The 23,495-nt window shown below is 45.4% G+C and overlaps 1 protein-coding gene and 2 long non-coding RNA genes across 10 annotated transcripts in view; 2 read left to right on the forward strand and 1 right to left on the reverse strand.

The window, feature by feature from the left end:
* Positions 1-23,495, reverse strand: part of ATG7 (autophagy related 7) — a 237,862-nt gene that overhangs the window by 9,007 nt on the left and 205,360 nt on the right. The window lies entirely within an intron of this gene.
* Positions 15,513-17,256, forward strand: LOC144289565 (uncharacterized). The gene is made up of 2 exons (XR_013357409.1): positions 15,513-16,842; positions 16,993-17,256. It is a non-coding gene; the product is annotated as an uncharacterized LOC144289565 (long non-coding RNA).
* Positions 22,358-23,495, forward strand: part of LOC144289566 (uncharacterized) — a 35,758-nt gene continuing 34,620 nt past the window's right edge. The window contains exon 1 of the long non-coding RNA XR_013357410.1: positions 22,358-23,146. This is a non-coding gene — a long non-coding RNA (uncharacterized LOC144289566). The remainder of the gene's footprint in view (positions 23,147-23,495) is intronic.

A 23,495-nucleotide genomic window follows, 5' to 3' on the forward strand; every position in this document is an offset into this window, starting at 1 on the left:
TGCCTCACTCTGGGTAACCCGCAGGCCTTGCCACAGCCCCTGAGGGGAGACCCCTCGGTATCCTGAGAGCAAGGAAGGACTGTTTTCAGGGTCACTCTGCACACTCTGGAGGCCCACAGACAATAGGATCTGTTGTCTTCATTGGTCACTGGCCCCTACTTGCTCTCCCTGGATCTCCATGGTCCCTGGAGGGCTGTTCACACAGGGAGAGTGCAATCCATTCTCGTTGCTGTGCCACTAGGCCCCCCATGCATGACCCTGTTGACCTCCTCGAGCTCACTTTCCAGGACTCCTTGCCCACCTGCTCCCAGCCACCTAAGCTTGAGTGCTCCTCCCTTTGCCAGGGCTCTTGCACACACTCCCCTTGGGCATGGGAGACACTCCCCTTGGGCATGGGAGCCCCTCCCCACGACCTCGTCTCCTGGCTGGCTCTGGCCTGTGTGTGGCTGCTGTTTTCCTGATCCCCCAGCTGAAACCCCCCAGCTGAAACCACTTCCCCTCATTCTTCAGTATGAACAACCCATCTGGCTCCTTCAGTGCCCCTCCCATAATTTGTCAGCACACTGTGGTCTGTGCGTCTACCTAAATCCCCTGGGAGTGTGAGCTGCCTGAGGGGAGGGCCCAGGCTCAATTCACTGCTGTGTCCCAGGTGCTGGCACAGAGTCTGACCCAAAACACAGCCTTTGAATCAACGGTGACTCAGAATCATCTGCTCTGCACATGATACCACAGTGAAGAAAAGAAAGGGCGATTTTTGGTGTGAACATAATACCCAAGAATCAAACAGCAAAGGAAAGGGTCCTTCAGTCCAGATGGTTGCTGGGGACTCTGGCAAGTCAGTCCCCTGCCCTCCAGACCCCAAAGGCTGTGGGTATCTCCTGGCAGGAGCCCATGGGGATAAGCAGGCAGCAGAGCTAACTTTCCAAAGGGAGGCCTGGGCTCCAGAGCAGAGACCCTTGTTTTCCTTCCTGGGCCTCCCCATCAGGTCCCAAGCCAGACCATGGCAACGCACCATGGCAGACACTTCTTGCTTCTAGATCCTAAGAGCTCCAGGATGAGTGCTAGTCTGAAAGGATGCTCTGTATGTAGCAGTTGGGGGGCCTTTCATGCAGCGTGTCCACTTGTGCAGCGTGTGCCTGGTTCAAGGCCCAGGTTCTGACTCCTCAGTTCCTAGATTCCCACCTGAGCTCAATCACACCATGGGGACGTGGGCCAACTCAGGAATAACCCTGACCTCTCTTTCACAGTAAGTCCAGAATGCAAAAGGATAGACCATGTGCCCCAGCTTTTTATCTGTACCAGGGGACCCAAAAACTTCAAGATCCTTCTGCCTTTTTGCCAAGGCAGAGGTAGCTGACGTGAACTGGCTAGGCTAGCTGGTATAAGCAGGTGATGGCCACCAAGGACAAACAAGGGAGAAGAGAAGGGCAGAGAGTCTGCATAAGGAAGGCTGGAGTAGATAGCTAGGGCTACCCTGGGGATCAGCCACCATGGCCTGCAGGGTACTTCTAGGTGCCCTTGCTGTCACCACTCCATCCACATGCCTTTGTCACAACCTCCTTCAGTGGAGATGAAATTATTCCTTCCCCACTCCATCCCCAGGGCTCTGCACTCCCTTTTCTTATATACGACTGCTCTGGTACCTTCCTTTTTAAGGATGCCCGCTTGCTCTTCCACCCTGAGACCCCAGACACTCACTATCTCCTCCAGCCTGACCTCTCCTGGGCACTTGTTTAGGAGAGGAATTATGACCTAGCCTCTCTTCTCATGGAACTTCAGCCCCAAACTCAGCCTCCCAGACACCAGGCAGCTGAGGGTTGCAGGAGGGAAGAAAGACAGGGGTAGCTAGAACTTTTGGGGCAACTTCCAGTGCTAGAGCCTTCTGGTGGAGAACTTCCCATCTCCATCCTCACAGGTGCCAACTCAGGGACGCAGTATGCACTGCCCCCTGACCCCACTGCTCCAGGGGCTCCAGCACAAGGTTAAGGTTTTACCAGAAAGAAATAGTTGTGGCCCAGGCAGCTGGTAAGATGCAAACAATGACTTATACAAAGCACACTGGGCAGCCAGTAGTGAGGGAGGACAAAGGAGAAAGGAAATGCTTCATGCTGGCAGCAAGATGGGGTGCCTCTCCCCCTGCAGTGGGGTGGGGTGGGGAGGATGCCTCTGTCTGGCTGCACCACTGATCAAAGGCACATCAAGGGAGGAGGCAGGGCCTGGGCCTGTGAACACATGCAGCTTGCACGCCATCTTCAAGGGGCCTCTGCCCCCAAACCTCCCCCACAGCTCCCCTCCCCCCCCAACTAAGATGCTCTGGGCTGCAACTGACAAAAGGGGGCCTGAAAAATGGCCTCTTGTTTTGGAACCTAGATCTGGGGGAAAAGACAGGCTGACACAGCAGGCCTGCACTCAGAGAAGCCCTGAGGAGGCACTCAGCCATTCCTAAGGTCACTGGTCCAGGTACCAAGCATATAGTTAACTCCTCAAACACAAAGATACAGGGCTATATAGGACGCCCTGGGGGTGGGAGGAGCATACCCGGAGGGTTGTCATCTTAAGGGAAGCATAAATGGTAAGCAGAGGAGAAGGGGGGTTGCTAAGAGCAGCTTCCAGGCTCGGGGGAGAAAGAAGAGAAAAGAAGTTCAAGGTTGCAGCTCCCCTCCACCTGGGGAGGTGCAGACCTCAGGTGACAACACTCAGTGGCAGGGACACTCCATGACAATCCACCTGAGGAAAGGCTGCTCCTTTCCACCTTCCCACCAGGAGCTGAATGGGCCTTCAAGGCCAGAAGAGAGGGACGGGGGCAGGCAGGGGGAGAACGAATGCTTCCTGGGGGACAAGAGTCTCAAGCCATCCCCTGGGGTAGAAGAGAGAAACTGGGAGCCCTGTCCTCGCCACCACACCAGGGGAGACTGGGTGGGAGAGCCTTGGCCCGTGTACAGGATGAGCAATAGGCAGGCATTTAACATGTTTTCAAGCAAGTTCTAATGATACGAGAAAGTTGTCAGAAAGGGATATGTTAAGAGAGAAAACAAAACCATGTGCCCCAATCACATTCACCTGTGGTTAAAAAAAAAAAAAAAAAGCTAGAAAGAGCAACACCGAAGAATAACCTCCAAGTGGTGGAGTCATGGGTGCCAATTTTATTCTTTATTTTGGAGCTTTTCACAAAGCTCACATAGCACTTTTGGGACCAGAAGACAACGCAGCCTGCAGAGCCCTGAGGGCCCCTGGGGGTGAGTGCACTGGCTGTGGAAGTGCCCACTGGCACCGTCAGAAACCTCAGGCCAGGAGGAGAGGCTGCCCCTGTAGCCATGCACTCCTTGTGAGCTTTCCATGGGAGACCCCAGAATTCCCAGCCCCCCCGCACCGGCTGCCCAATGTCTCCCCTGTGATGGGTCTGGACAGTGGGCCTTGGAGCCCTGATATATTTAGTGCCTGCCCTTTGGAGGTCCCTAAAGGAGTACCAACATCTGAGAGCTCCAACGAATGTTTATTGCCGGAGGACAAGGGAGCAACGGAGGGCTGAGAGGGGTCAGTCGAGTCCAAGGACTGATGGGGAGCGGCCTGGTTTCTGGGCTCTCAACTCCTCATCATCAAGTGACATTCAAAGGCAAAACTTCCAAAATAGCAGCAACAGCCCCAGAGAATGACTAACAACAGGGTGTGTGTTCCATGCTTCAACTTCTCTACTTAGTTTGGGGAGTAGTGTGGATTTATTTTGGGGATGGAGGGGAGGAAGGGGACGTGTGGGAGAAGGCGGCCGGGCCCCAGGCTTGTTTGCTTTCTTCCCAGCTTCAAAACACATTTTTCAAATTAGGTGGTAAGAATACAGGGCAATTTCTGTGGCACCAACATACTTTCTTTCAAGATATGATTTATATGTTTGGCCCACATTTTAAATGAAATGGTTATTGAGATAAATGGCCATGCTGGAGGCTGCAAAATGGTTTCCATTATGTAGTTCTTCTTTTTCAGTTCCTTAGAAAACTTTCTGAAAAGTGCCCCTGTAAAAAGGCAGACACTTTAGCATCTTTGTTCTCTACCTCAAGGGGCTTTTGGGGTCAATACTGGAGAAATGGTGAAGGAAAGGGAGAAACGGGTGAGAGCTCAGAACTCCAGAGTGAGGTGAGGGCAGGATATAAACATATATAGACTTTATGTGGTAAGAGATAATTTTGAGACTTTAATGCTAACGCAGGGGACCTAGAAAACCATGAGAGGGCCCTGATTCAGTCCCTGGCAGACATTCAAGAAAATGTTTGGTATCCCTGCACGGAGTCCTCTGTGCACCCGCAGGAGAGACAGTGCGGTGAGACAGACACCCACCCCTGACCTTGTACAAAGGTGCAGGATCAAACCGTAAGGCACTGAAGTAAGGGCAAAAAAGAGTAGAGGAGCAGAAAGAGACCCACACATACACTGGGCCAACTGACTTTCAACAAAGATGCCAGAGTAATTCTAGGAGGAAGGGAGAGTCTTTTCAACAAACGGGGCTGGTACAATTAGGTACTCATGTGGAGAAAAATGAACCTCAACCCTTACTTCAAACCATACACAGAAATTAACTTAAAATGAATCAAACATGGATGTACATGTAAAAGTATAAAACTTCTAAAAAAGAACATAGAAAAATTCATGAGACAGAGAATCCTTAGATACTAAAAGTATGAACCATAAAATAAAAAACAAATAAACTTGACTTCGTCAAAAATCAGAACTTTTTCTTGCTTAAAGACAGTAAGAAAATGAAAAGGCAAGCCAAAGATATAGAGAGAATATATGTCGTACGTATACCTGACAAAGGACCTATGTCCAGAAAATGTAAAGAACTCTTACAAACCAATAATAAGGTAAGCAACCCAATGGAAACTGTGGCAAAAGGTTTGAGAGAAATGTCACAAAAAGAAGATATATAGATGGCAAATAAATACATGAAAGGATGTTCAGCATCCATTGTCATCAGAGGACTGCAAGAAAAAAAAACACAAGCTACCACCATATACCCAGCCAACTAGCTAAAATGCAAGACCACCAAATAAGTGCTGACCAGGGGACAGAGCAACCTGAACTCTCAAGTGCTGCCAGTGAGAATGGCAAATAGTATGGCTACTTTAAAAATCAGTTTGATAGTTTCTTAAGAGATTAAATGTATACTTATATTAAAACCCAGCAATTCCAGTCCTAGGTAAATCACTTAAGAGAAATGAAAAGATACGTCTGCACAGAAACTTGTACTTAAGCACACATTGGAGCTCCATTTCTAACAGTCCCAAACTGGAAACAATCCAAATGCTCAACAATAAGCGAGTGAACAGACAATTATGGTGTATTCATAAAACAGGATACTATTCAGCAGGGAAAAGGGACAAACTACTGAGACATGCAACCACATGGATGGATTTCAATAATATTACAGCTGAGCAAAAGAAGCCAGACAGAAGAGAACTTAGTATGTATGATTCAAAAAAATTAATCCTAAAATTTGTATGGAACCACAAAAGACCCCAAAACAGCCAAAGCAATCATGAGAAAGAAGAACAGAGCTGGAGACATCATACTTCCTGATCTCAAACTGTAACATAAAGCTAAGTAATTACAACAGTGTAGTACTGGCATAAACATAGCTACCTAGAGCAACAGAGCAGAATTGAGAGCCCAGAAATAGACTTCCACTTTGATGGTCAACTAATTTTTGACAAGGGTGCCAAGAACACTTAATTGGGGAGGGTAGTATCTTCAACAAATGGCACTGAGAAAATTAGGTAATCACATGCAAAACAGTGAAGCTGGATCCCTACCTCACACCGTTTATAAACATTAACTCGAAATGGATTAAAGACTTAAACACAAGACCTCCTACAGTAAAACTCCTACAAGAAAACATAGGAAAGAAGCTCCTTGATTGTTGGTCTTGGCAATGATTATTTTAGATGTGACACCAAAAGCTCAAAAGCAACAAAAACAAAACTCAACAAGTGAGACGTCATCCAAAGAAGTTTCTGCACAGCAAACCCAACAAAACAGAAAACAACAACAACAACAACAACAACAGCAAAAACCTGTAAAATGAGAAGGTAACCTATGGAATGGGAGAAAATATTTGCAAGCCATGTATCAGATAAGAGGTTAATATCCAAAATATATATTAAAAAACCTCCTATAACTCAATAACAATAAATTAAACAATCTGATGACAAAATGGACAGAGGAACTAAATAGACATTTTTCCCTAAAAGACACCAACAAGTACATGAAAAGGTGCTGGACATCATTAATCATAAGGTAAAAGCAAATTGAAACAGCAATGAGATACCACCTCATAGCTGTTAGGATAATGATGTTCAAAAAGATAAGAGATTAAGTATCCTTGAGAGTGTGGAGAAAGGGAACCCTTACACACTGCTGGTGGAAATGCAAGCTGGTGCATCCACTATGGAGAACTGTGTGAAGACTCCTTTAAGAATTAAAAACATAGGGATCCCTGGGTGGCGCAGCGGTTTGGCGCCTGCCATTGGTCCAGGGCGTGATCCTGGAGACCGGGGATCGAATCCCACGTCGGGCTCCCGGTGCATGGAGCCTGCTTCTCCCTCTGCCTGTGTCTCTGCCTCTCTCTCTCTCTCTCTCTGTGTGACTATCATAAACAAATAAAAAATTAAAAAAAAAAAGAATTAAAAACATAACTACTATTTGATGTAGCCATCCCACTCCTGGGTATATATCCAAAGGAAACGAAAACATGATATCAAAGAGATTGATGCACTCACCCCCATGCTCCCTGCAGCATTATTCACAATAGTCAAGCTACAGAAACAATCTGAATGTCTGTCACCAGATGAATGGATAAAGAAGATGTGGTATAGAAACACAATTGAATTATTATTCAGCCATGAGAAAGAAGGAAATCCTGGCATTTGTGACAGCATGGATGAACCCTGAGGGCATTATTCTAAATGAGGTAAGTTGGAGAAAGACAAATACTTTATGATACCTCTGATATGTAAAAAAAAAAAAAAAAAAAAAGCCCAACTCATAAATAAGAGAGTAGAATGGTGGTTACCAGGGGCTGCGGGGTGAGGAAATGGTGGGAGGGAGGCAGTTTAAGGGTACAAACATGCAACCAGTAGATGAATGAGACCCAGAGATCTAATTCACAGCACAGTGATTAGAGTCAACAATGCTATATTACACACTTTAAGGCTAAGAGACTAGATCTTAATTTTCCCCACCATGAGAAAGAAGTAATTCTAACTTGGTAGAGGAGTTAGCCAACATTAAGGTGGTATCCTTATTGCCATATATCAAAGTATCAAATCAACATTGCACACCCTAAACTTACACAGTTGTATGTCTTGACAAAAATAAAAAATAAAAAGTAAAACAAAAAATATGGTTTCATTTGTATGGAGCCCTAAAAAATATAAGTGGGATCTATAATGACACAAAGCAGACCCTTGGTTGCCTGGGGCTGGGTGTGATTTGACTATGAAAGGCCCCAAGTAAATCTTTACCTTTTGGGGTGATAGAAATTGTCCCTATTTTGTGGTAGTAGTTATATAGGTATGTGTAAGGCTGCCAAAACTCATAGAAATGTACGCTTTTACATATATTTTATTACATGTGAATTACAATAAATAAGAAGTTTGATCTTTTAAAAATTCAGCAAAACAGCTAAAAAGGAGGAATTCACAAAATATAAATACATATTTATAAGTTTCAAAAAATATAATAGAGGAATACTGTCCTTTCCCAAATGGCAAAGGGCTGGCAATCCTAAAGGGGGACCCCATTTCCACCCTTTTAGTTCTGACACTGTTTCCCAGACATTTTATCTAGAAGTTGTGTTTCTGAGTCGCTTTAGGTGGAACAGAATCATCACAATCCAGCATTCCCTTGCTTCTTCAGCTAAATGGCATGCCTTCTCTCCCCCTGCATCCTACATGGGGCTCACCTTTAATCACCAAGCAACATCAAATCACTTGGCTCAAGAGCTAAGAGCTCTGCCTTTGAAGTTAGATTTCCTGGATGGTGTCCCTGCTCTGCCACTTGCTAGCTGTGTGACTTTGGGCAACTTGCTTAATCTCTCTGTGGTTGTTTTTCTCATCTGAAAAACAAAGCCAAACTGTATCTCCCGAATAGGGTTGTTGTAATAATTAAATGAAACACATGAGTAGGTGCTGTTATTTGAAATTATTGAGAATACAACTTTACAACCTGAAGAAAAAAAAATCCCTGTTCATATAATTAACATTTTTTATAAGATCTTGGAAGTTGTAGGTAATTGATCTCATACAATAGCCTAAATAAAGTTCTTCATGCTAAAAATAACATGAAGCGATTTCCTCTTTTCTGTTGTCCTTTCAGGATGAGGACATCTTAGATGATATTCCTTCACTCACTCACAGGCACAAGAATTATTAAGTGCTGATTCTGTGTCATATTCAAATAGGACTCAGAGAGGACAGATGACTTGCCCAGGGTCACACAGCCAGTAAACAGCAGAGCTAGGATTCAAACCCAGGTCTTTGTGGTTCCATGCCTTGTCTTCCCTTCTCCACTGCAGCTTCTGGCAAACAGGTCTATTTCGAGGCTCCATGTGGGTGTCTTACCAAGAGAACTATCCCCTGAAGGGCAGGCAGCTGTATGATAGCATCTTTGCTGGCCTTCCTGACGCAGCTGCAGGTCATGGCTGAGGGGCAGCATCACCCAACCCGTCCCCTAGGCTTTCTATTATCATTAATCCAAACACAGCCCCTGTGCTCTGTATGACACTGCGTTTCTAGGATTGCCAATACCTTACCTTAGGTTCCCATGACACTCAGGGATGTCAGCCAGCCCTAGTCTGCACTGTTTCTCCTAGCTAGGTGGGCCACAGAGGCCATCTGGAATCACACACCAGTACCTGCTGGCCCTCCCTCCACCATTCCTGGGCCCCTGCTATGTTCAGGGCTGCAGCTTGGCTCAGTGACATGGGGTATGAAGGAAACAGCACCGGCCCTGGGGTAAGGCTCCATCACATTTCAGCTCTATGATCTTAAGCAAGGTGACTTAATTTCTGAGACTCGATTTCTATCATCGACCTCTCAAAGGTCACCAAGGGTCAATAAAATAATGATTGGAAAGCACTAGCCCAGAACCTGGCACTGAGCATATCCCTAGGAAATGTTCAAGGAATCTGGTTCAACTGTGCTGAGGCTGCAGGAGCAGAGTAGAGTGGGGATTAAAAACACCTCTTGGCTACTGACTAAGGGCTTCATAGGGGAATTTGGTTTGTCTTATAACACCCCTCCTGCTACAGCCAGACCCTTGAGGGAAAATGGGCCTGAGTGGTCAGGAGGAAAAATAGAGTTCTTTATATGGAGGAGCATCCATCCATTTAACCATGCATCCACTCAACAAATATTTATGGAACACCCCTGTGCAGCAGGCACTATGCTAGGCGCTGGGTGCTCAGTAGCCATCAGGAAGGCCCCCACTCTTGCAGGTGCCTGTTTGTGTGAAGCCGACATTCTAGTGCAGGCAAACAAGAGACTAGCACAAAACCAGATCCAAGAAAATAGCTCCAAGACCTTTAAGCACCAAGAAAGAAAATAAACACAGAGTGAGAGGTGGAATAACAGAGGAACACTTACTTTAGACAAGGATTTTGAGTCGAGCCTCTTGGAGGTGACATTTAAGCTGAGATCTGAAAGATGGGAAGGAGCCAACCCATTAAAGGGCAGAGGGAGGGTGGCTAAGGATGGAGGAAACAGCAGGTGCAAGACCTACAGGCAGGAGGGGGCGTGGCGTGCTCCAGAGGGTGACAGCAGAGCACGTGGTTGGGAAAAGCCCCAGGCAGAGTCATGGGAAGTCTTCCATCACAGGGTCCATGGTGAAGAGTCTCGGTTTATTCTAAACCACTGAACTTACGCAAGAAGTGACATGATCATAGTACCAGGAGAAATGGAGTGCAGTGTGCATATCTGAAGTATATTTTGGAGGGATAATCAGCATATTCATAAACACCTAAGATCAGAATTGTAAAATGTCAGAGCTGGAGATGATCTTACATGTGTCAGGTTCAGCTCCCACTGTCACAGAGGGGGAAACTGAGGCCCAGAGACCCTTCTGGGCATGGCCTCAGTGAGGTCATAGGCAGAGCTAGGTCTAGAACCCTGAACTACCAGGGTGGTCCTGCGCTCTCCTAAGTCAGAGCCATGGGCTCTGGCTGGGTCCACGCCTGTGGAAACAGAGGTGAGAGGGTCCCCTCTCCATGGACTCCCCCTTTCGGAGTGCACTCACACAGAAGTTTACTCTGAAAACAAGGGCAGCGACCTCCACAGAACACAAACATCCTCCCTAGGTGTGCATGAAACTCGGCACTTTTCTTGGGAAAGGGAAGTTTTGACTTTCTTCCTCTGCAGTCCCAGGGAAGGTCCTGGGAAGGCACTGACCTATTCTGAAATCCAGGCTCCATGGGCAGGATGGAACAAAAGGAGTCCATGATGATGGTCACTGCTGATGGAACAGGGTGGGCACACTTCCTCGAGCCCACATGGGTAGGGCTAATTGGGCCAGCCAAGGGCTTATGAGGAGATGGCTAGTCTTTAAAGACTAAGAGCAGTAAGAGCAGTCTTTAAAGACATTTCTTTTGCAACCTAATTTATCCCTAGTGAGCTATTTCAAATGCACTGGAAGGCTCTCAGTTCCTCTCCAGTCCTGCTCCAGTGGGCCCTAGGGCAGACCTTCCAAACTCCTCCTACTGGCTTGGCTGGCCTTGACCTACTCAGCAAAGAGGGGAAATCTCTCATCCCCACTGGCCAGTCTTGAGGCCTTGTCCCTCCTGACCCAAGAATGGAGGCCCAGCCCATGGCCAGGCATGGCGGCCAGGCTTGACATTGGTTTGGCCAGGGGCTCTGCTCATCCCATATGGAACTGCTTTTTTCCCTCTGAAGACGTTAAACTTTGGGGCTCATTTTTTGTGGGCTTAGCAGAAATTCTTTGAAAAGGACTGATGTGATTTCACCATGAGAGTGAGTATACAAGATTACTAGGAGCCTTGGTCCAGGGGAGTTCCAAAGTACTCTGGGAGGCATGACAGAGCACATTCCATAGCTCTCCCAGGAGGCAAAGCCCAGCCTCATCCCAGGCTCCCCCAACCTCTGTGCCAAAGAGCCTGGGCCTGGAGATTTGAAAACTGATAGGGCCAAGCCCTCCTCAGAGAGAGCCCGGGTCTCCAATGCCATGTCTACCTGAAGAGTTGGGTCCTCCCACTGGGTTTTCAGCAATCATCTCAGTCTGGCCCAAGGGCTCCCAATAAAGGCCACTGTCCTGTCATCACCTCCCCAAATCTGCGAAAGAAGGCTCGCTCTGAATCTCCTCTTACACACATGCTCCTTTACCTGCTCTTGGAGGGGCTGATGCAGGAGACTTTCAGGGTGACAGAAGTTGGGGTTCCATGCTAGGGCCTTGGACATAGTGCTAGGTATCACTAGGGACACAAGGAGGACTGGGATGCCCCCTTCCCCCTGACCTGGCAGCCTGGAAGATCATGCACACCTTGGATAATACTAGCCAGGGTTTCTAATAGATGGGCCCAGGGGAATGTTCTGAGTCAGAGGATGCAGAGGGCTAGAAGCTAAGCTAAGCTAAGGCTCTGCATGGGATGTCTGGATCTAGAACCCAAAAGGATGGAACATTCCAGAAGGAATGCCACCATGGCTGAGAAGGAGGACTCCAAGCAAGGCAGCCAAGGAAGAAATCATTTGGCCCTTTACAGAAGGCTTCCTAGAGGAGGTGAATGAGGATGTGAACTCACACAGTGAGTGAGGATGTGAACTGGTAGCATAGCTGGACAATACAGGGAAACAAAGGCACTAGGTAAGGAGGTTTAGGAAGAGGGCTGACGGCCAGCTAGAGTAGAGACCCTGTTAGGAAGTAAGGAAAGGAGAGGCAGGTTGGCTCAGGCCCCTGAGTGGCGGCGGAGAGGGACACTAGAAAGGTCCCAAGGTAGCCAGGTATGTGATGGCAGGCAGTGACTGGGTCTCTGTTCCCCAGGTGCTCAGCAACACAGGAGATGGAGCCAGGTGAGAATAGCTTCCTGCTGTGGGTTGAAGAACATCTTCTGAGAAGCAATAACCCATCAGACCTGGCTGGGTCATTCTGGGCTTTACCACAGGCCTGCTAACAAAGGGTGTGCAGCAGCTCCCTTAAAGGACAGCAAATAGGAAAGCACAGTGTCCAGGTCCTGCTTGGCAGCACGTAGCCACCCAGCATGAAGGACAGTCATTCAGGAAGGGCTCTTGAGGCCTTCCAATTCCTAGGCTTTGGGCAGAGGCCTTCTCCTCTGTGAGACAGTCCAACCCCCAGAGCAACACAGGGCCTCTGTTCCAAGACAAAATGCATGCTGAGGTGACACCAACCATGCCTTTCTTTACCTTGGCAATCTCATGCCCACACCTAAATATAGATGCTTGTGCAGAACATCTGCCTGCTGCCACAGAATCAGTGAAGTTTAACTTACAGCAGAAGGGCACAGTGTTAAGACTCTAGAAGCTTTTCGCTATGTGTTGTTAGAATCCCAAGTTCCTTTTTTGTTCAGACTGAACATCCTCAGCAGGTGAAGATGGGGGACAGCCATGCCAACTGGATAGAGACGCACAGCTTCTCACCGGGAGGGAGGAGAGGACATGGAGCCCCAAGGAACCCAGCCTGAGGCTTTCCTCTCTGGTCAGTACTTTTCCAGCCCCAACTGCTCAGAAGTATTGAAATTCTTGAGTGGCTACACATTTCTGATGGTAGGAAACCTGAATCTTACTATACCCTACAAGTTTTTTTAAATTGTCATAACTTGGAAGAGCTTAAAAATTTAAGAACAGGAAAGAAGGGTAGTTCAATCTCTTCAAAAATACATTTTTAGTGGCGCTTGAGTGGCTCAGTCAAACATCTGTCTTCAGCTAAAAGTCATGATCTCTCAGGGTCCTGGGATCAAGTCTTGCATTGGGCTCCCTGTTCAGTGGGGAGTCTGCTTCTCCCTCTGCCCCTCCCCCTGCTCATGCTCTCTCTCAAATAAATAAAATCTTTTTTTTTTTTAAGATTTTATTTATTTATTCATGAGAGACACACACACACAGAGGCAGAGACACAGGCAGAGGGAGAAGCAGGCTCCATGCAGGGAGCCCTAGGTGGGACTCGATCCCGGGTCTCCAGGATCACACCCTGGGCCAAAGGCAGGCGCTAAACCGCTGAGCCACCCAGGGATCCCAAAATAAATAAAATCTTTAAGAAAATACATTAAAAAAAATCCACTTTAAAAACAATTCCGTGTTTCCCCGCTTCTAGTTTCTTTCGTTTTTTTCTCTTTTCTTAGTTTGTTGATAAACACCAGGCATTAAGTCCAGAAGGCTGCATTTTGGTTAACAAAGAATAAACCAATGACTGTGGCTTCAAAAACTCAAATCTTTAAAGAATCAGTTCTGTGTCTTCCTTCCTATCTCTTCTCAGGAAGAAGTTTCTAATGACAGTTTTCAGTCTTTTCAGAAGAGTTTCTGCTCCAATGTATTTACGTAATGAGTGACTCTTCACAGAACAGGGCTTTTCTCAGGGGTCCCAAACCACCCTGAGAAGGAGGTAAATGAAAGTTCACACTGGGAACAGCATCAAACCCAAGCAGAAGAATAACACAAAGCAAGCTCATGCATGGGCCTAGCTCTTTAAAATCACACTTAAAAATCACTTTATCTTCCTTAATAAATTATTGCAAGCTGAACTAGGAAAAAAGTCACTCCAGAGGAGGTTTACAATATAAATAACCGCTGAGAGATCATTTTCTTTGTTTTCGTTGGCATGGATCTTGCTGAGTTTAAATGCACATGCACCATGATGATGAAAGGATCCTGGAGAGTAGGGCTGGGGGACCACAGCCCAGTGTGGCCTCCAGAGAAAGAGACCACTCCAGGCAGATCATACCCCCAGGCAGCACTGGGGTGGTGGGGCTTGAGGTCAGTGACTCCAGTGCAGAGCCCTAAGCCCACACCCTCTCTCTCTGCTCTGCACAAGGCACCCCTTTAGGCTGTTCCTGTCTGGGGCCCCTTCTTCCAGCCCTCCCCTCTCAGGCTGGGGCCTGCTCCTCTTCTCCACCCTTCTGGGTAACTCTCCATCTTAGCACTTGGGTACCCAGCTTGAATGAGCCAATTCCAACACTGGGGGCTAGGAGATGGCATACAGACAAATGAATAAAACTCGGGGCCTCTGTCAGAGCCCCTTACTCTCTTAACAGCTCAGCTCGTTTTTCCTGCCTGTTGGGTACTGTGGTAAACACCACTCTTATGTTACCTAGATCCATCCTTAGCCCACAGGGACATGGTACGATTGCTAACTCTGGGAGAGAGGCCAGTGTTCTCAACTATCCATTCCATCTCCCTCTCTGTAACTCCAATTCATCCTTCCAGACCCAGCCCTCTGGTCTTCTCCTCTTTGGGTACCCAGCACAGGGCACCTCTGGTTTACCTGCTGCAGGTGATGTGCTCCAGACCTGGGACTGCACCTGTTCTCTGTGCCTGCAACTCACATAGTGCTAGTAACTGCTCAATAAATCATAAACCATACATAAATCAGCAGGTCAGCCTCAGCGAATGCTTGTGGAATGAAGGAATAAAAGAACAAGGCACCCTGTGTAAATTCTCTTCTTACCATTTTGATTCTCAAGCACCTGAGGGCAAGACCACCCACTTGTGCCTGTAGGTTCGCACACTGCCTAGCACAGGAGGCTTAATGATGGACCCATCTGTCTGTAGGCACCACATGCAACCTTTCCATTTCTAAGTTTTAACAAGTTGTCGCTTTCTACATGATGATTCTGGGGGAAAATCAAGTAATTAGATTTGATAATTAATTTAAATTGATTGAATGTGACGCTAGCAAAGTGTTTGGAATAGTGCTTGGCACACAAAAGGCACTCAAATGTTAGGTACTATTATTACTATTATTAGTAGGCCTAGTTTTATCTATTTAGGAAGTTTCAAAATGCTCTGCTGTCACAGTGAAGTTTAGTGAAAGCTGACACACAGATTTGTAGACCATTTGACTATTTCTTGGGCTTAAGGATGATTACCAAAGGGTGATACTCTTGATGCCATCCAGAAAAGGCCTGAAGTGGGGCTGTGAGGAAGGTGCTTTGCCTCACCATGCAGATTGCACACATAGGCTTGAGAGGTAAATAAGTGTCAGCATGAAGTGAGAGTGAGGTCCCCTCCTGTCCTCATGTCTTCTCATCTCTCAGGCAGGACAGCAGGCCTAGTCCCCTCCACCTCCCCATACTCTTCCTTCTCGCTTCCCCTAGGACCCTATCGTTAGCTAGGGACTGTGCGCAGCCGCCTGTTCCCCCAGTGCCAGGCCCTGATAAGGACAAGTGGGTTTTAGGCTTGACTCTGTAGCCTAATAGTTGAGAGCACTGGACCGAGGGAGGTGAACCTGGCTCCACCTAACTCCACAGTCCTGTGGGGAGGGGACGCTCACCCGGACCACCACAGGGAGGAAGGCCGTCGTCATTTTGACGAATAAAACAAATGAGTTACTATTTATCACTAAAGAGAATTGGGGTAAATGGGGGTCACCTGATGGACAGCAGAGTCGGGAAGGCAGAGGAGGGAGCGCATTTTACAATGAGGTCCAGGTTGGGTACCGGTTGGAAATAATTTGATTTTTCTTACATTTCTGTTTTCAACTAAAGGAAATCATTACTTCCCAAATCAGCATCTGAGTTTCTCAGAAAACCAACCAAAGGAGTTCCAGAAGTACTTCTGGGCCAAGACATAACCCAGGTTGCTGTGGCTCCTTAAATTCAAAAGGTGGCACTTCCCTCAAAGTTGATATTAGCATGTTCAGCACATTGGCTGGCAATGCGCTCAACAGGAGGAGGTCCGCACACATACACCAGGAGCTGTTGTTGTGGAGAACATGTGGCTGCTCGCCCTGTGAGCTGCTCTGACAACCAGATTAATTGTTCAGAGAAGACAGTTTGTTGAGTCATGTCTGCTGAGGCGAGAAGGATGTTACAGTCCATCTGTGCTGGCCCTCTCCACATGGGTCATGCAGTCCTTAGGCCTGCCTCAAACCCAACCCCCCAGATCCCTCAGCCAGAGCTAGAGGCACGGCCACAGATGCCAATGCACACCTGCTCCACTGCTTTCAAATTGAAAAGGAGAGAGTATGAGAGAAGGCCGCAGGCTCCTCCTCTCTTGTCAGTCACTGTGAGGGTAAGAACAGGGCAAAGAGCAGGGAGAGAGCCAGTGCCCGAAGGTGACAATGTCACAGAGCTACCTCTGTCCCAGTATCCTCAAAGGGAAATACAAACTCCTTACCCAGGCGGGCTTTTGAGTGTCCCAGAACATGACCCTCAGGATCTTAATTCCTAATCCTTCCTTCCTCCCCCATCATGTGCCCTCTTGTCTAGCTATGCTGGATGTACTGTCACCTGGATGTACCATTCCCTGCTTTCAAGGCAGTATTTTTCTCACCAAAATGTCCCCCAGGCAGGCCCACTTTTTGCAATTCTATCTGTTTTGCAGAAAGCCCTCTTCTACCTCCCTTGTCCCCACTGACAGTCTGACTGCTTGTGTAGTTATGGGAGTTCAACAACATTCTATTTATGACTTCTCTTATGTCCTTCAATTGTGACCTCATTCTTGTAATGTTGCTTTTAACTTTTGTTGAAAAGAAATAACAGATCTGAAATGGAGTCACTTGTGCTAAGCCTCACATCAGCAAACCAAGACTTAATACCCAACCTAAGTGCAGTTACAACCTCCCCCCAAATGTGACCTTTAACCAGTCAACTTGGAAATTCCTGGTCAGCACAAGGAGGTAATCTGCTGATAGACCCCTTTCGTTCCCCTGAAGAGGGCATCCTTGCCTAAAACAATGCATCCTTTGCTAATAATTTCCTTTTTGTATGTTTCCTCTCTGCCTTTAAAAAACTTTTCCTTTTCTGCAATTCTTTTTTTTTTTTTTAAGATTTTATTTATTCATGAGAGATACAGAGAGAGAGAGAAGCAGAGACACAGGCAGAGGGAGAAGCAGGCTCCATGCAGGGAGCCCAACGCGGGCTCAATTCTGAGACTCCAGGATCACACCCTGGGCCGAAGGCAGGCGTTAAACCGCTGAGCCACCCAGGGATCCCCCTTTTCTGCAATTCAATATAGCTCCTTTCTATTGCTAGATGAAAGGCTGCCTGATTCATAAATCACTCAATAAAGCTAATTAGATCTTGAAAATATACTCAGTTGAATTTCTGTTATTTAACATTTTCTATGTGTACTTTGTATCGTCCCTCCTACTGGACTTGATGTTACACTATGATGTAAAAGACAAACCTTCTGTAGTCTTCTCAAGGTCTCTGATGGTGAATGGCACAGAGGAGGTACATGGCTATCTGACTCACTAAATATTAGTGATAATAAATGACTGACTAAGCTCCCTGAAGGCAGGAGAGATGACTTATACTTCTGTAAGGTACGTGCCATTGAAACTTTGATATACCTGGACACATCAGCAGGGGCTGGCACTTGCTGATTTAACAATAGCAGCTCAATAGATACTGGTTGAATGAAGTCAACATTCTTGTGGGCTGAAAATAGGGTTCAGTATAGACAATCTTGTCTTGTGAAATTAGAATGGTAAACAGAGCCTTACTTCATTAATGTGTTGGTTTTCTTTGCTGCATATATTGTATTTCCATAGTCCCCAAGATGAGAAGGTGATAGCAAGCCCACAACTGAAGTAGAAATGAACTCATGGGTGACCCTCAAGTGAAGGGCAAAGTGGGGAAGATACAATGCTTCAAGCCAAAAGGCAAGGAAACAGGATATATGCCAAATCATTTCCCTGTTGCATTTCTGCATAGGTAAGGGTGAAAAATCCTAAAGCTGGAAGGCAGTGTACTGTTTCCAGTGCAGTTGGAAGTCCTTTCTAGGATATAAGTCTCTCAAACTTTGATATGTTTGCTTCCTAAGTAAACTCCGTGGGGTCCTACACTATAACAATTGTGCCTGTGTTCCTTCCCACTCAATCCTTATACACACTGATAATGGTTGTAAGGCATCTGCATAACATGAAAAATAATCCAATGTCAGTGATATCCAGGATTTCCCAAGAATACAAATTCTTAATTACAGGAGATAGTAAGAGACAGGTAGAGGAGAATGACAGTATCTCAGGAATGCAAAGATAGCTCAGCATTTTAAAAAATCTAGTATGTTAGTATATCATACTCCTCATTTTTAGGAAAAATTTAAACATCTTAATAGATCAAGAAAAGTTAACATTCACTCACAATTTTAGCAAAATGGCAAATCTGTAACAAAAGGAAGCTTTCTTAATCTAATAAAACCTATAGTGGATATCATGAAAATGGTAAAACTTTAGAAGCATTCTCAGTAAAGTCAGGAACAATTCAAGGAATCTGCTATTAGTGCTTTGATTTAACATTATTTTGGCAGCCTTAGCCAATGAAATAAAAGAAGAAAAAGCAATGAGGTATACAAAATGGAAAAGAAGAGCCTAAACTACTGTTAGTTGAAAAAGATTTGACATTCTATGTCGAAAATCTAAAAAGATTTTCAGGGGACCCTGACTGGCTCAGTCAGTAGAGTGTGCAACTCTTGATCATGGGGTTTTGAGTTTGAGCCCCACAAAGGGTATAGAGATGACTTTTAAAAAATCCTTTAAAAATAATAAGAGGCAAATAAAAAATAAACGGATTTTCAGACAAACCGTGAAAACTAATGAGATAGGTCAACAATGTTGGACATATAAGCAATGTACAACAACCAATGGTTTTGCCATATATGGATAATAACCAATTTGAAAAATGTAATGGAGGAAATCAGAGACATTACTAACAATCTCACTGTTTGTAAGTTGGTAATTTAAAAACAAAAGACAAAATTCTACTATTAGTGAAGGTTATGGTCCAAGGTCACAGAATCTCACACTCTGCCTGTGAATTTGGAAAAACGATCAGCAATAATCACATCTGTATCGGCAAGCATTTTATGGTTTACTGAGTATGATATTTATTGTGCACAGTAAGAAATATATTGATAAAAGAAAGAAGAGCTGAGTGGCTGCCAGCAGGTATGCATTTCTTTTTAGGGTGATGAAAATGTTCTAAAATTGAGTGCTAAAAAAAAAAAAGAAAAAAATAAAATTGCTGCACAACTCTTTGAAAATACTAAAAACTGTTAAATTATACACTTTTAGTGGGCAAATTGTATAATATATGAATTACATCTCAGTAAAGTTGTTACCAAAAAACAATAAACAAACAAAAAGACAAAACAATAATTTCTCCAGGCGAACACATCTTAGAGTTGACAGTAAAGTGACACCTGCTTGGTAAATTTTTCCTAAAAGATATAAAGTCTTTTAAAAATTTTCTACTTTAACCTCATAAGCATCTTTGGAAATACTGTTAGCTCCCTTTGGGCTTTATTTTGTAGTTGGAGAAATTGAAATGCAGAGCCTAGCTCGGTCTGAGAAAGCTTCATTGAGAAAGGGAAACTTTTTTTTTTAAGATTTTTTTTTTTTAAGATTTTATTTAATATACATGAGACACACAGAGGCAGAGACAGACAGAGGGAGAAGCAGGCTCCATGCAGGGAACCTGATGCGGGACTCGATCCCAGGACCACGGGATCACGACCTGAACCAAAGGCAGATGCTCAACCACTGAGCCACTCAGGTGCCTCAAGAAAGGGAAACTTGAATAGAATCTTGCTTGCCCTAGAAAGTTTTGGGGCATCTAAAGAAAATAGTTCTGGAGGATAAAAGTTGACAGCTTTATTAAAGAAGGAAAAATGTGAATGAGACGATTAAACTAGAAACTCCCTGAAGGCAAGAAATCTCTTTCATCTGTGCCCTTAGTACCAAGTCTGAGTCTCAGGCAAAGGAAGGGTTTAGAAAATATTTCTTTAATATATAAATGAATGGATAAACACCACCAAAAAAGAAATAACATATTTTGGTCTTTGTGACTCCTGGCTACAGCTCCTAAAACTTTTGGAATTTCCTGGGTAACAAGAGCACCTTTTCTTCTAATGAGGTGAGTCTTGGTGGGTTCCTAGATGGCTTTAGGAAGGGGGGCTGGTTCCCAGAAAGACCAACCCATGTTAGAAACTTGGAACTTTCAACCCCATCTGCCATCCTTGTGGGAGGGGAGAGGAGCTGGAGATTTAGAATAATCAATCATGGGCAGCCCAGGTGGCTCAGTGGTTTAGGTTTAGTGCTGCCTTCAGCGTCGGGATTGAGTCCCACGTCGGGCTCCCTGCATGGAGCCTGCTTCTCCCTCAGCCTGTGTCTCTGCCTCTCTCTCTGTGTCTCATGAATAAATAAATAAAATCTTAAAAAAAAAAAAAGAATAATCAGTCATGCCTACATGACAAATCCTTCATAAAAATCCCCTTAAGTATGAGGTTTGGAGAACTTCAGGGTTGAACCCATGGAGGTGCTGGGAAGGTGGCATGTTCCCAGAGGACATGGAAGCTCCACACTTCTTCCCTTGTACCTTGCTCTGTGGTATCTCTTCCATCTGGCTGTTTCTTAGTACTTTTTCTTTTTTTTTTTTTTTTTAAAGATTTTGTTTATTTTAGAAAGAGAGAGAGAGAATGCGAGTAGGGGAAAGGGGGGGGGGCAGATGGAGATGCAGAGAATCCCAAGCAGCTTGGAGCACAACGTGGGACTGTGGATCTCACAAACCTGAGATCACGATTGGGCCGCAACCAAGAGTCCCAGGTTCAACCAACTGGGCCACCCAGGTGCCCTCTGAGTTCTGCCTTTTTATAATAAACCAGTAACTGGTAAGTAAACTGTTTTCCTGAGTTCTGTGAGCTGCTTTAGTAAATCACTGAATCTGGGGACTGGGTCATGGGAATCCCTGATTTGTAAGCCAAATCAGACATAGGTTGTGTGTAACTATTTTCAAGTGGCATCTTAAGTTGGGGTGGGGGGCTGGAGGGGCAGTCCTGTGAGACTGAGCCGTTAACCTGTGGGATATGACACCACCTCCAGAATCAGACTGACTTGCAGGGCAAGTAGACGGTGTCTGCAGAGAACTGGAAAACAGCTCGGTGTGGATGTCTACAAATTTGGAGGACAGAGACATTCTGAGTCGGAACAGTTTTTTCTTTCAATGAGTCTCGTCAACTAGCACAGTAACGCTGCAGATCCTCAGAATCATCCTGTGAGAGGTGAATCCTATTTCATGTGAAAGGAGATAAAAGCTACAAAGTTTCTCAGTCCCTGGTCCTCTGCTTCAAAATAAGTCTATAATTAGATTTTCCTACTGGATGCATAAAAGATGTTCAATTAACAAACAAGTGAGTACCTATCAAATACTAGGGCAAGGCAGCAAAAATCCCACTGGGGATTTATGGCAAATCTCTTTTGTGTGAAGTCAATCACTCAGAGCAAAGAGGAGGGGTTCTTTTTTCTGTTCCTCAGGAAATAGCTAATGTGAACATGATTTGAACAGACAGAGGAATAAATGTCCCTTAAGTTCCATCCTAAATCCTGAAGCAGCTGAGGACAACACAGAATATGTGGGTTTGTTGCTCTGTCGTTTTCAGCATTTGCTCCCTGATAAACAGTTGTGTTCTTAATGATGTCTAGAGTACAGACCCTTACCTGGAAGATGACAGGATAATGTGGGTGGTGGTGGTGGCTGCTATAGACTCAGAATGCATGGTATTTATTAGTAGTGTTAAAAACAGACTGTATGTTCTTTACTAGAATTCTTCTGCTTTTCTCAGAAACATGCAGCAGCTGCCACCATTTAATGTGACACTTTTCTGTTTCTCTAACATGCCACAGTCAAGGAGACCCTAACCCCATTTTTCAGCTCTCCAATGCACATTTACCCCATGGTACCAACAGTGGAATGGGCTGCTCTGTCAGAGGCTGGAGGGAAATGCTGGCTTCATTTTATGCTCTTCATCTTAGGTTAACCCAGGGGAGCTGGTTAACTGGGCCAGTCTGCTAACTTGGGGGAGCCTGCCAGGCAATCAGGGGTCGGGCACCCAGAACAGTGGAGAGGTGTGGGGCTCCTTTTGATGGAATCATGCATGTGAGAAAAACAGAATATTTCAAACTGCTTTTGAACCAGACTTTTTACAAACTGTTGCCTGTTTTGGCCTGGGGCTGCATACTTGAAATGATAAAAGCAGTTCTTTCAACTCATTGTTAAATCACAGAATTCCCACAGCTAGTGTCAACATGCAGGGCCTATGCCTGCAGAAAACAAAGGGGTGGGGGTTTGCGCAGAGGTGGGGTGGGGGGCACAAGGTGTTCCAGTTAGAACGAGACAAATGAAAATAGAAGATTTTGTGTCCCACCAAGGCTTCCTTCTCTATCCCTTGCCATGGGTTTGGTTGAATTTTCCCCTTCTTGTCTGGTTTTTCCATGTTAGCTGGATTTAGCAACTGTTGTTTTGGCTGTAATCAGAGATCGAGAATGGTATAATTATTCTAACATCACAAGGTGCAGTTTCATTTCCAGAGCTGACATTTAAAAACCTTTGCCAATATTACCAGAGCACTTCCTTTAGAGTATGTGAAAGGAAATCGGTACCAGGGCGACGCAGTAAATCAGGTTTCACCGAAGCCCTGCCCTCTCAAAGGCAAATCAACATTTAAGGCTCCCAAAGGAATGGCAAAGCAGATTTCCCCATTACGCTAAATCAAACACTGCAGAGTACTTCACCTCTGCCCAAAGGTAGGTTGGGAAACAGTCTTGCATATGGTACAAATTAGAAAGCATCCTCCCCCTTATTCTCTCTAGGCCTGGAGACAAGCTAGATGGATTTGCCTTGCATGCAATGGGTCACCAGGATAGAGGGTAAAATCATTGTTGGGTAAGAGTTTTAGGAAGATTATTTTAACAGAATTGGACAACTCCTCCTCCCATCATCCCTCCACCAAAGAATGAAGAAGGATGGGTACTAATTGTAGTTTATAAGCCAAACATTTACAAACCATTTATAAAACCATCATCAGAATTTCTGGTTGATCCTTACAGCCTGGGGATGTTCTCAGAAAGGACCTGAGATGGGTGTTACAAGAATCAGAGAAAGCATTTCCTATATGACACAAAATGACATCATCAACAATTCCAGGTATTTTACAAAGTGTGATCATACAATTTCATTAGCCCTTCTGAAAAAGCACTAAGAGGTCTCAGTGTGTCCATTTTACAGGTGGGGAAACAAGGCAGAAATAGGAAAAGCAAGTGGTTTGAGGTCATATGGCTGGTGGGTGGCCGGCTGGCATTTTACCTCCACCGTTTGATTCTAGATCCAGAGCTGTCCATTAATTTGTGAAAAGATTTGTCCATTAATTTGTCAAAGATTTGTGAAATCTTTGAAACATGAATCAAAACAGTGCAGGTGATCAATGCCTGCCTACATCTCCTGGCAGCCCTGCCCCTGACTAACGTGGGTTGTGCTTGAACACAGGCATGTCAGA

The sequence above is a fragment of the Canis aureus genome, chromosome 19 (assembly GCF_053574225.1).
Source record: "Canis aureus isolate CA01 chromosome 19, VMU_Caureus_v.1.0, whole genome shotgun sequence".
NCBI lineage: Eukaryota > Metazoa > Chordata > Mammalia > Carnivora > Canidae > Canis > Canis aureus.